Genomic DNA, 12,011 nt, shown 5'->3' on the forward strand with positions numbered 1-12,011 from the left:
TTAAATGGGACTGAAACATTTCAAAAAGATTTTTTTTTCTGTTGCAAAACATTCAGATGTAAAAAAAAGACCATTCTCCTCCAACAACCTCCCTAGGGAAATGAACTTCTGAATAAAACTGAGAGAACACTTCAGGACTACAGGTTTCCATTTTTCATGAGAGGAGTGTGAGCTGCCTGTTGAGTTCCTGGGTGTAGAAGAATGGCAAAGGTGATACCTACCCACTCACCCAGCTACCTAACCCACTTCCACCCCTGCTGGGCAGAGTTTACCCTTCTCAGCCTTGCAGGCCTCAGCTTCCCTGCCTCTGGTGGACTTTCCAAGGCAGCTCCTGCCTTGCCTGCACCAAAACAGGTGCTGACACAGAGACAAGACCACACTGTCACCATCCGCTCAGGTACAGCTGCGTGGGGACACCATTCTTTAGCAGGTGCTCAATAATAAAAGTAATACTTCATTTCCATATGCATCTTTCCTGCACCTCACTTAAATAACTCTGCCCTTTTTCCATCCCCCTGGTTCTGCAGAGATGCACAAAGCCAAGGTTTGCTCAGACCTATTCATTACAAAACTACACCTACTTTGCCGTCACTTGGCACCTTCTTTTGGCTGCAACAGTAGAAAAACTGGCTCACACTGACAGAAGGTTTGAACCCTCCTCTGTTTTCCAGAGGTGATCTCTCAAGGTAAGGATTAACACATTGTTCAGACAGTCTGCAGGAACAAAGGTGCTTTTGCCATTCTCTGTGCTATTTCGAGGCATCGGATAACACCTTTTGCTTTAATTTTGAGGAATACGGAAACCTTGGAAAACACAGCAAAACCATCAGCTGCCAGGTTATAAAACTCACTCCAAGTTACCTCTGAATGTTGAAGTTGGTGTGTAATATGTGGCTGTCCAGAGGCTGGGTATATACCAGCTAAGGGTGGATGGGCATCTAGGAACATCAGGATTTTTTTTCCCCAGCCTGGGTGCCTTCAGCACATGGCACAGTTCAACCATCAGCTGCCTTGATAAATCATTTCAGGTTCTGAGTGTATGCTGCGTAGAAAACACAGCCTTTCAGATAAACACAGGTTTCTCACTTATCTTTTTTTTGTTGTTTACCAGGCTGTATGTGTTACAGATTATTTTCTGAGTCAAGACACACAGATGCTCTCCTTATTAATGTGAGAAAATAATAGTGCCAAGGGGCATTAAAGATCTGTTCATTCAGGCTGGGGGGGGGGGAATTACACAATATGATGAAGTCAGAAAAATACCAGGAAACTAAGGACAGCCCCACCCTTCAACTCTTGATTTGTCAAATTGATTTTAAGTTTGAATATGTGGTCTGCATATGTAGTCTCCCTATTAGCAGGTGCAAATTAATAATTGAGACTTTTGACAATCCAAGCACCAGAAACTTAATGTACATATAGCAAAGTGTGTAGTGTGTTGCTGGCTTGGTAAAAAACGGAACCAAGAGTGTAAACAAGAGAACAAAACAGGCTCCATCTCATGATCAGGAACAACTGGGTTTGCCTGTGCCTACATAGAAAGCAAAGCTCCAGCTCGAGGCATGCAGAGGGTAACTCATGAATATGAACATCCAAGAGCGACGATGACAGGAAGTTTACATAATGGTAACAGTATCTGTCATACTTTGCGATTCTCCCACATGTGATATCTGATGTCTGACAGTGACTCACGGGCCACGGCTCTCATGTGGCTGCTCAGTTAGGTATGACTAAAAAACAAACCCCGAGTCATGTAAGAGGCATGCACGTGTGCCCCGATGCTGACAGATGGGTGGGCGTTTATTGGGGCTGGTGTCAGACACCTGTATGCATCACCAATATTTAGAGGAAGGCACATGGGCACGAAACTGCATCTTTTACATACCCATGATTTTGAGATGTCTGGGAAGAGAAGTGATACTCGGAGTCACAGTCCCCCCCCGTCTTGATAAGTCGATAAGTTAGCATTTTTGTCTCATTTCCATTTTCCCAAACTTCTACGTGTATGAAATTGCTATAGGCAACTGCCCAATGCCTTTGCATCTGCTAGAGCTGTTAAGTAGCTGATGAGGTCTTTTTCACAAGATCTGGCTTTTATTTAATTAATTATTTAGATTTTCCTTTTTTTTTTTTTTAACAATTTCTGAAGATATAGAATCTGTTCCAGCAATATGGCGAGTGCAAATGCTCTTATTGGAGACTTGCTGACATCCAAGAAGATGTCTTAGTCCTGCTCTTAAAATTATCTATTTAGCATAAAGGTGTAAATAAGTACATATAGATGTGTATGTCGAAAAGGGATATTAAGATACATAAATATCCAGTATCAGAGATTTTTCTATAGTTCCCATGACAGAGATTCATTTTAATGGAAATTGCTAAAGGACAGCCAGCTTTTTCATGATATTGGTATTGAATATCAATATTTTCAAGGATAAATGGAGAAGGTAGTGGGCTATATTCAGTCTTTAGTGCATGGTAAATCTACCACTGAAATTGGAAACTGTTGACTGCGTAAAATTATGATTAAATATTTCAGTTAACTAGAAAGGCCAGGGTGAAAAAAACCCCCACATTGTTTTCCTTAGTTAGCTGGATTGTTTTAATACTATTCACATCATTTTCATGCCTGAATGGCTTCCCAGGAATCTTATGAATTGTTATAGATAATTTTTCAAAGATATTTTCTTGCACAGGTTTAAGTTCCCTGAAATGCAGCCTCACTTTGCAGGTTCCTTCCTTGTAAACTTATTTGTGAAGGGAGGGTCTCTGCAGTTCCAGGGCTGTCTGCTGGGGATGAAAGTGAGGGAAAGCACTGTAAAACAAATAAAAAAGGGAGTAGTAAGATCAAAGTACCTCATTAAGGGCAGTACACTACAGCTTGGTCCAACCTCTGCCTGCTGAGATTGTACACATCTGTCACCAGTTAGCTGATAGCCTGGTTCTGCACCAGGGAGGAGAGGTTGGAAGCAGGAACACATGGGTGCTAAAATTACCTGTGCTTCCCCACATAAGCTGTATTCTGAGCCATCCTTGCAGCACCCTTGCTTGATTTTTGAGCAAGTTGTGAGGCTGTTTGTGATGTTCTCGAGCAGCCAAGTTGCATTTTTACCTGAGCACTCCTGGATATTTGTCATAACAGAGGTTATGTATGTGTAGTCACACATGCTTACACCTCTTCTGACACCTGCATATCAAGGAAAAGATCTTGAGGGAGAGATCACAGAATCAGAGATCTCTGTATCTACATCCTTTCCCAGCCGAGTCAGTGACAGGGCAGGCTGCCCTTGCCCTCAGGCTTTGGCCATATCTTGCTAATGCCAGCCTGTTCCCAGCAGGGTTGCCCAGCCACACCGAGAACTTTCCATGGCGAGGGCCTGCATGAAGGAACAGCCTGCCTTTCCTGCTCTGTGCTGCCAGAGCCAGGAGGACTTCGGACCCATTCTTCCTGACCAACAACTGTTTTTCATCTCTTAACAGCAGCCAGAAACTCCTCAGAGCTGACAATTCCTCCAGGGCCAGTTTCACACCCACTCCTTGTGAGTGCTCCTCCAGGCTGGTACAGGTTCCTCCAGGCTGTCACGTGCCCAGTGGAGCCCTTAGGAAGGAGGAGGCATCCCTAGAATCTGAACCAGCTTTCCAACAGTGTGGCAGGACTGGTCTAAGGAGTTCAGGTGGCAGAGGCACGTTGGGATGTGCTCCTCTGTTGAAAAGAGGTAATCAGGAGCAAAGGAATTGGTTTTCCATTCTGCTGTGTGAGCTGGCTTCTGTCCTGCCTCCTACATATCCACAGTATATCATGGAGCCACAGCTGAAACCCAGTCAAACACCTGAGCATCTGCTCAGGTGTCTCAGCCCTGGCATAAATTGGCTCATGGGGCCCAGTTCATCACCTCCCACACCGCAGGGAGACACCAGCAAACCTCAGCTCCTCTCTGAAACACAAGAGTCATGTGGTCTTGCCAAGAAGAAAGGGAAAGACAAAGGTACAGCCACCACCACCACCACAGCTGCTTAAAGAAAGGGCTTCGGTGGGTCGATGCCGCGTTTGTCCCTGCTGGGTCCCTCGTGGGCCGCTTGGGCAGCGCTCTGCCAGCGCCCACGCGAGCACAGTCTCACCTTGGCAGGGGGGTGCGAACAGCCGCTCACACCCCCAGTGTGTGCAGAGAGACAGAGAGGCGAGAGGGGTTCTCTGTGTGCAGTTCCGAGGCGTTTAATGGCAACTCCCCCAAGGGAACAGAGGCAACAACCGACAGTCCGTGCCCGCTTTATCCCAAAAACGCCCAAAGGCGGGCAGAGCATCCAAAACCAATAGTCTGAGGGCTAGGGGGCAGAGGCAAGGCTGAATATTATAACAGGGGGCAATGGGAAAAGGGATGGGAGGGGGAGAGGGCCAGTGACCAGCAGCACGTAGACAAAGGGAGAACTTTCTAGCACAGTGTTGTAAGGAGAGACCACTTCTAAGGCAACTTGAGGGATGTAAAGTGGACTTTGCCACCGCAACCGCTGCTCACTGCCACATCCTGGAGGGACACCTCCAGAGCCGCACCCCTGCCACATCCCAGAGCTGCCCAGCTGGGGTCAGCTCAGGCTTTGCATGGGTAATTATGAATGGATTGCAAACGAGGAATCTGGAGGCTTAGAAACAGGAGGTGGATTGCCTTAGGACTTGGCTGGTGGAGCTGTGATTAAGCAGCCTTGGCTCCTTGACACAGGTGGGAGAGAGGCACTTAGGTTTCTCTGTATGTTTGAATGTTGGGGTGCTGCTCTGCTTCAGATGTAATTTGGTATTTATTTAGACATCTAGCCTTGGGCCCGCAGTGACTATGGAAGCGAGAGAAATCACAAAGATAAATTCCTGCCAAACAGATGGATGACTAAGCGACTTTAGATGCCTAAATTGATAAGATTAATCATATTCCTTGATGCTTCCTAGACATACTGGTTGCACCTACCCATGGCTCCTCAGCAGAGGTTCCGCAGGCCCTACATCCCTTCGAAGATGTGGCCAGAGTCCATAATTTCATTTTACACCCAAAACATCAGTGACCAAATCAGTACTGGTGCCTTGCAGACTGTATTACATAACTGTATAACGTTATAGAGTTGTATAAATAACTACTAATAACAATAGCTCAAACATTTGTCAAGCTGTAAAAGTCACCTCACCACACCCATGGGAGCATGATGTGATTCCATGGGAGTGAGATCTCACGGCAGCCGCTCACCTGGCCTGCCTGCCCGGCAGAGAGACCAGGCTACCTCTGCAGCATGGGCTCGAGGAACTTAATGCGTGGTCTTTTTTGGGTTGTTTTTTTTTTTCAAATTGCTTTGTAATTACCTACTAATAGCTTTACAAAAAGCTCCATTGTTTCTCCTCCAGTGGAACAGGTCAGTTTGTAATGTAACTTACGAGAATTAGGTCTTCCATCCAAAACAGGAAAAACAGCTCAGTTGTGGTCTCTGCAGCAAAGGACTTACAAAGAGACTGAGCTCCACTTTTTAGGGAATACATCTGTCTTGAGGATAATTGTGAATGCACTCTCTCCATCATTCTCTTTCTTCTTCCCTCTCCAGACCCTTGCCAATCCAACTCCTCCAAGAAGACAGGAACCACTTGGTTCACATCCATCTTCTCATCCTGGTGGTGGCTGTAGCACAAGGTGGCACTGGAGTGTTTTTGCATCTTTTAAGTGACTGCTGGTTTCCTTCCTGTAAACTAGGATTTTTCCCATAGGGAATACAAACAAATTAGTGTACCATACAAATAATTACCTTTATGTAAATGCATGTGATAAGATACATGGAATCTGAAATGATTAACTAACCTTCCATTTAACAACATTTCTGACATTTGGTTGGAGGAATGAAGTCCAACCAGCTTTCCTGTGCCTTTTGCTTGGAACACCAAGGATGTGTAGTGGACATTAAAGTGACTCAGCCATGCCCTGTTCTTCTTCATCACATAGGCTGAAAGTATTAAAAACTAGGGGAAAAAATTAGGGGAGCAAACAAGTCAGCCAACGTCCAACCAGAGTCAGCTGCCACTAGGGGAGAAGCACCTTCTTCTCACAGTTCATCCTCATTGGTTTCTTTTGATCTGTGCTTCAGGTTAGGCTGAGGCTGACTTGAATCCTGGAATCCCAGCACCAACCAAGCAGCACAGCACTGCATGGTGGCCAGCTAGGAAGCTGGTGATCCAGCAGCATTTTCCCAGGGCTGGTCCTGAGCTTATTGAAGCTTGCTGTCAGTAGCTCCATGCAAACGTGGCTGTTTTGGTTCAAGGTCTGGAGCTACATCGTTCAGCGTTCGTCTGGGGATTTCTGCACCACACCTTCCTGCCCAGTGTAGACATGTCCCAGGTCTATCATCATTTTCATCTGCCAAGCATTCAGACAAAATAATTAACTTAGCTTTGCTGGCCCACATTCTTCACTCTAAATTATTTGTATCAAAGAACATTATTTCAACAAAATCTTTGTATTTAAATCACAAAAAATAAACATGAGAAGACTCAACAGTAACAACACTGATTAAAAATATAGAAAAACTTGACTGTGTTTTCTGGCACAGACAGATAATTAAGAGGATTTTTAAAGGTTTTCTCTGTACCAGGTAGAGATTTAGTGGTATTTTGTGCTAATCACCTCTAGGCTGCAGAGACAGTACCACAGCATAACACAAAATAAATGACCAGAAGGCTTAATGTTTTTTGTGATTTTTATTTAAAGTGATTTCATGTTGTGAGCTCATGCCAAAAGGTTCATTTGTTTCTGAGTTTCTGGCTCTGAGGACTGTTATCCACGCTGTGAATTTACCACTGTGTTTGTCCACACAGTTATTGAAGTGCATGTAAATAGTTTTCAGGTGCCATTCAAGCTTGTCTCTCTTTTGGTCCAAAACACCACTTTTTACAGCTCCAAATCAGAGCATTTTAACTACATGCAATGCTGTATCTGCTGTGAAGATTACTGTGATTCATGAAAAAATTCTCTTATCAGGCTAGGAATATCTTTTGTGTAAGAGCATACCTGCTGTAGGAGTGTTACACAACACCTCCTGCAATAGGTGGAGGAGTCTCACCAGTCACTTCCCTACACTGTGAATTAAGTCCTGAAGTGCTCATGTAAGTTATTTTATATACAAGAGTTTTTTTGAGGGATCACTGTTTTTATGTTACCCAGATAAAATTTCATCCTCTTTTTGACTTCTGGACATTATGTTCTCACACAAAGACTCATCTTGATGCCTTTTGCCACATGCCTCTTCTGTTGCAGAGCTCCCAAAGGGCAGTCTGAGACACCTGTGGGTAAGACACAAGGCCACAGCCATCCTCAATGAATTCAGGTGTTTGAGGCTATTCCAGCTGCAAAGTCAGCTACATGCATTGAAAGTGTTTCCTGAGTGTTTGAGGACCCCAGGACTCTGGAGAGCTGAGTGTGTCACACACTAACTTCGCTCCTCTCTTCTCTGAAAGGCAGCATGAAACTGTGGCTCATTCTCCTGCTTTCAAGAGTGGTGGGAAAAGGGGCACCAAAAGTTTTGGGGTTTCTGTTACAGGTTAATTATTTTGTGTCCTGCTGCTTGATGCCCTGCTTGTTGTGCCAGCTTTCCATAAACAAACTTTGGGAATCCTTGTTCTAATAGTATCTTTCCATCTTCTTAATGGCTATGTTTTTTCACTCCATATGGCCACTTCATCTGCATTAAGCCTCCTCACTCATAACAAAAAATCCTTCTGTCGTTTCTGTGTTTAGCCAGGTCTGTTGCTCAGATGGTGCAACTACTGAATGCTTAAGCTGAGTCTGTGTAAAATGTTGTTTCTCTAGCTATAGGCAAGGTCAGAAATAAATATCTTTGGTACCATATCTATTTAACTGAAAATCTAACTAGACCTCCAAATCTGTGCGCTTGGCCGCATATGTTAGAAACAGATCCTCCAGGAACTGATTTGTAATAGCCATTCCTACCACCACCTCCTCGTCCTCCCCAGAAGCCTGACTGCTCTTGATTATATCCTGACTGTGTCCAAGGAAAGTTATCTGGATTGAGTGAGGCTGAGAGAGAAATTTAATGTTGTTTTAATATCTTTACACCTTGGCTGTACCGGACCAAAGGTCCCATGTTTCCAATACTAGCTGACAAGGAATGTAAGTAATACAGAGAAAAGCAGCAGAGCAGAGTGAACATATGATAGTCCTGTGCAATTTCCTCTGTTCGAGGTATCTCTGCCCATTCTAAGCCATGCACAATGTCCTTGCACCTGTAGGTCTTCCATGAATTTGTCAGATCACTTCTTAAGCACATTGAAAACTTGAGCATCAGCAGTATTCTATGACTAGCATACATCAGAATAGCAAAATTCTTCTTCTTGTTTGTTTCGAACTTGGTGGATAATAATCTTATCTGGACAACCCTAATCTTATCACATGCAGAAAAATGACCAGTTGTTCCTGATTCACTTTCTCTATTGCCACAATTAATTCCTCAGATCTCTACTGTATTTTTCTTTAGGTCTTATTCTACTGCGTTATTTCTTACAGCACCTATCCCTTTTTTTAGTCACTGTTGTTCTCTTTTCTCTTCCCCTTCTGCTTAATTTTTTATGAGAAGAAGATCAGAAATGCATCTGGTAGCAAGAGCAGGAACTTAGAGTAACTGAAAGACTCCTCTCCTCTCCTCTCCTCTCCTCTCCTCTCCTCTCCTCCTCTCCTCTCCTCTCCTCTCCTCTCCTCTCCTCTCCTCTCCTCTCCTCTCCTCTCCTCTCCTCTCCTCTCCTCTCCTCTCCTCTCCTCTCCTCTCCTCTCCTCTCCTCTCCTCTCCTCTCCTCTCCTCTCCTCTCCTCTCCTCTCCTCTCCTCTCCTCTCCTCTCCTCTCCTCTCCTCTCCTCTCCTCTCCTCTCCTCTCCTCTCCTCTCCTCTCCTCTCCTCTCCTCTCCTCTCCTCTCCTCTCCTCTCCTCTCCTCTCCTCTCCTCTCCTCTCCTCTCCTCTCCTCTCCTCTCCTCTCCTCTCCTCTCTCATTAAAGGCCTCATCCAAATTACCTTTTGCTCACAAAAAAGGTTCCCATTAACTTGGAAATGAGCCAGGTGTTTGCTTTCCTACTGTCTGAAGATGGAACAACATAAGTGGGAAAACACATTTTTGCAGTGATCCAACTGAACAAACGTAGTGTCACACCAGATAAAGCCCAATCCATAAATCCAACAGACAGCCAAACCTGGATTTTACAATGTTAACAAGAACCATGCCATTGACTTCAGTGTGGTCAGGCTCCCTGTCCAGGTCTTTATTTCCCTCTAAGAGCCAGTAGTACAGTCATCAGGTACCCACGACAGTACCCTGGTTGCCTCAGTCCCCAGGTGACTGGACATTTTCTCCATCCCTGTAAATAAAACCAGGATACTTTAGATTCACTGACAAATTAGCTGCAAACCGACTGGTCCTTTTGTCATGGCATTCAGGGTGAGAGTATTTTTTCTTTGAGGTTATCATGACAATTTTCTCTACTGTATAATCTTCTTCTTGGTCTTTTAAGATGTTGTCGTAGATCTTTATTCCAGCCAGCCTTCTTTTGCCGAAAGTCCTGCTTACTCTTAAGACCTAGCCTGGCCAAGGAGACTTTTATTAGCAAGGAAATCAGATTTAATTGGGGACTGGGAAGCTGTGGCAGTTGTTTGGCTGCTTCATGCTCAGAATTCTTCTCTCAGCTTCTGGTGATGCATTATTTCTGAATTTCTCCTTGCATGCTTTCTGTTAACAATTCCATTTCCAACATTAAGTTACACCTTTATTACCTCAGAGCTGTAAATATGTCTCCAGCAGCCCCTGTGGCAAGACACTGCCATAAGGGACGATGCCTTTTCCCCTACATCACCAGGTATGTCTTGAAACTTTGCCTCCCCTTTCTACCCCTGCCTTCCCTCCTGTCAGGAAAGCAGATTTTTCAATCAGGGTATCTGTGCAGCAGGTTCAAAGGCAGGCTAATTCTTCAGTAGCACTATAAATAAGCCTGTCTCTCTCTCTGCTCCTCCAGTTCAGCAGCTCAGGCCTCCTGGTGCCATAAAAGTCACTGTCACTGGAACCTTTGCTCTGTGGCTGCACATTTTTGGGCAATAGGGCATGCAACACACTTTTGAGTCATCATATGCCAAGATGCAGAAAATCAATTTTAATGTCCCTACAAAGAAGAGCTAGTGAAGCGAAAGGCTATCAATACAGCCAGCACTCTCCTGCACTGGAGGTATGAGGAGAAACGCTACAAAAATAAAAAGAGGTTCAGTGCTTACTTTAGCCCCTTACTGTTGTGACAGGAATCACCTGCATAACACAGTGCAGAGGAATAGAAATGGAAAATGAGTGCTGTCTTCATCATTTCCTTAAGAAATGTTTGTCTCAATAAAACAAAAAATTGAAGGATTATGCATTCTTTGCATGTTATCATAGAATCATAGAATGGTTTGGGTTAGAAGGGACCTTAAAATCATCTAGTTCCAACCTTTCTGCCATGGGGAGGGTTCTGTTAGAAGGTTTTACTCTGCTCATGTCACCACCAGATCGGTGAGCAAATGAGAAAATCTAAAAGTCGCATCTATAAACCTACAATGCCTGAAGAGAAAGTGTTGAGAAAAATTTCCAAAGACAGAAGTAAATAAATACTAAAGTAATGGTACTATAAGGATCTCTGTGTAATTGTAATTACAATCCCTTGTTTGTATCAGTCAGTAATAATTGGCTTTACCATATCTTGCTGCGTCTGAGGCATCAAACTATCCGTATCTTGCTTTTTAAGCCCTCATACTAGCTTCAAAATTCATAATGGTTGAATTCCACAGATGAGAAAATAGAAAGTGAAAAGAAGAGAGAGAGAACAAATCAAAGCAATCAATTCAAACAAAACTGATTTTTGCAAGCTGAACAGTAAATGTCTTCAGAATGTTTCGCTTCAGGGTTTTGACAGAGGCAAATTCTAAAATCTTGGAATACATGGTAGAAAACAAGTCAACAGTTTTGTCAGCAAGTAACACATAAATGGGAATTATTTCAATCGTATGAGAATCTTAACCTTTTCAACTGTGCCTTTCGAGGGATATTTCGAGTAGAGCGTGAACTGACACCCTTCGGAATGCTCACACAAGGCATGTTCTCGTTCTTCCAGTTTTCTTCGGCGCGTCTGCTGCTTCTAACCTCCTCCTTCCCGGCTGCATCCTGAAACAATCTCTCAGTGCAGCCCAAGCACATGGCTATCTGCTGGGTTTATTTAGCAATGGGGAAGGGTTCTGCTGAGCAAGTTTTCTCTGTTAGTGTTCAAATACTGGTACCTGCAAAATATGAGCGCAGCACTTGGCACAGTGAAAGTCTTTTCAGGCTGGGTTTATAACAAATATAAACGTATGTTCAACAAGTGGGTTTAGCTGGTGTTTTCGCCTAAATGTCCTCCCAATAACAGCATTATTTAAGCAACTTCAGAAAGGAATAATGCTGAGTGCAAAGAGACAAATATAATAAAGCAGCGAGGAACACATTCACACAGTGCATTTAAATGTGCACAGAATTATAAACGAGGTGATTCCATAGAAACATCTACAATTAAAAAAGTTTTGTGTGAACAGATTTTTCTATTTTCTATATTTCTATTTTTCTATGAAGCTGTTTGCAGAATTATGCAGGTATCCCTGTGCAACCCACTTAAAAAAACAATATATCTTGAGAAAAATTTAAAAATAACAAGTTAAAGGGATTATATCAGAAAAAAAAATCCTCAAGCACAAAAAACATTCATGGTAAGCACACAAAACTGGGACTTACAAGCACTAAAATCACAGTATCCTATAGGGTTACAGATGATGTCAGAAAAAAAGGCATTCTGATTGCTGCATATCCCCAAAATACATAAAGTTGAAAATAGATATTCAATATGCAACACAAAAAAAAATTTCTGAATTATTAAATCTATGTTGTTTTTCTGTGAGCACTGCTTGCTTATAACAGCTACTTCAATGAAGCTTTCTAA

At 43.4% G+C, this 12,011-nt stretch overlaps 1 long non-coding RNA gene across 1 annotated transcript; it reads left to right on the forward strand.

Annotated features, from left to right (window-relative positions):
• The first annotated feature begins 3,900 nt into the window (after positions 1-3,900).
• On the forward strand, positions 3,901-6,555 carry LOC138108970 (uncharacterized). Its single transcript, XR_011150167.1, has 2 exons — positions 3,901-3,986; positions 5,578-6,555. It is a non-coding gene; the product is annotated as an uncharacterized lncRNA (long non-coding RNA).
• The last annotated feature ends 5,456 nt before the right edge of the window (positions 6,556-12,011 follow it).

Source organism: Aphelocoma coerulescens, chromosome 4, assembly GCF_041296385.1.
Source record: "Aphelocoma coerulescens isolate FSJ_1873_10779 chromosome 4, UR_Acoe_1.0, whole genome shotgun sequence".
Classification (NCBI taxonomy): domain Eukaryota; kingdom Metazoa; phylum Chordata; class Aves; order Passeriformes; family Corvidae; genus Aphelocoma; species Aphelocoma coerulescens.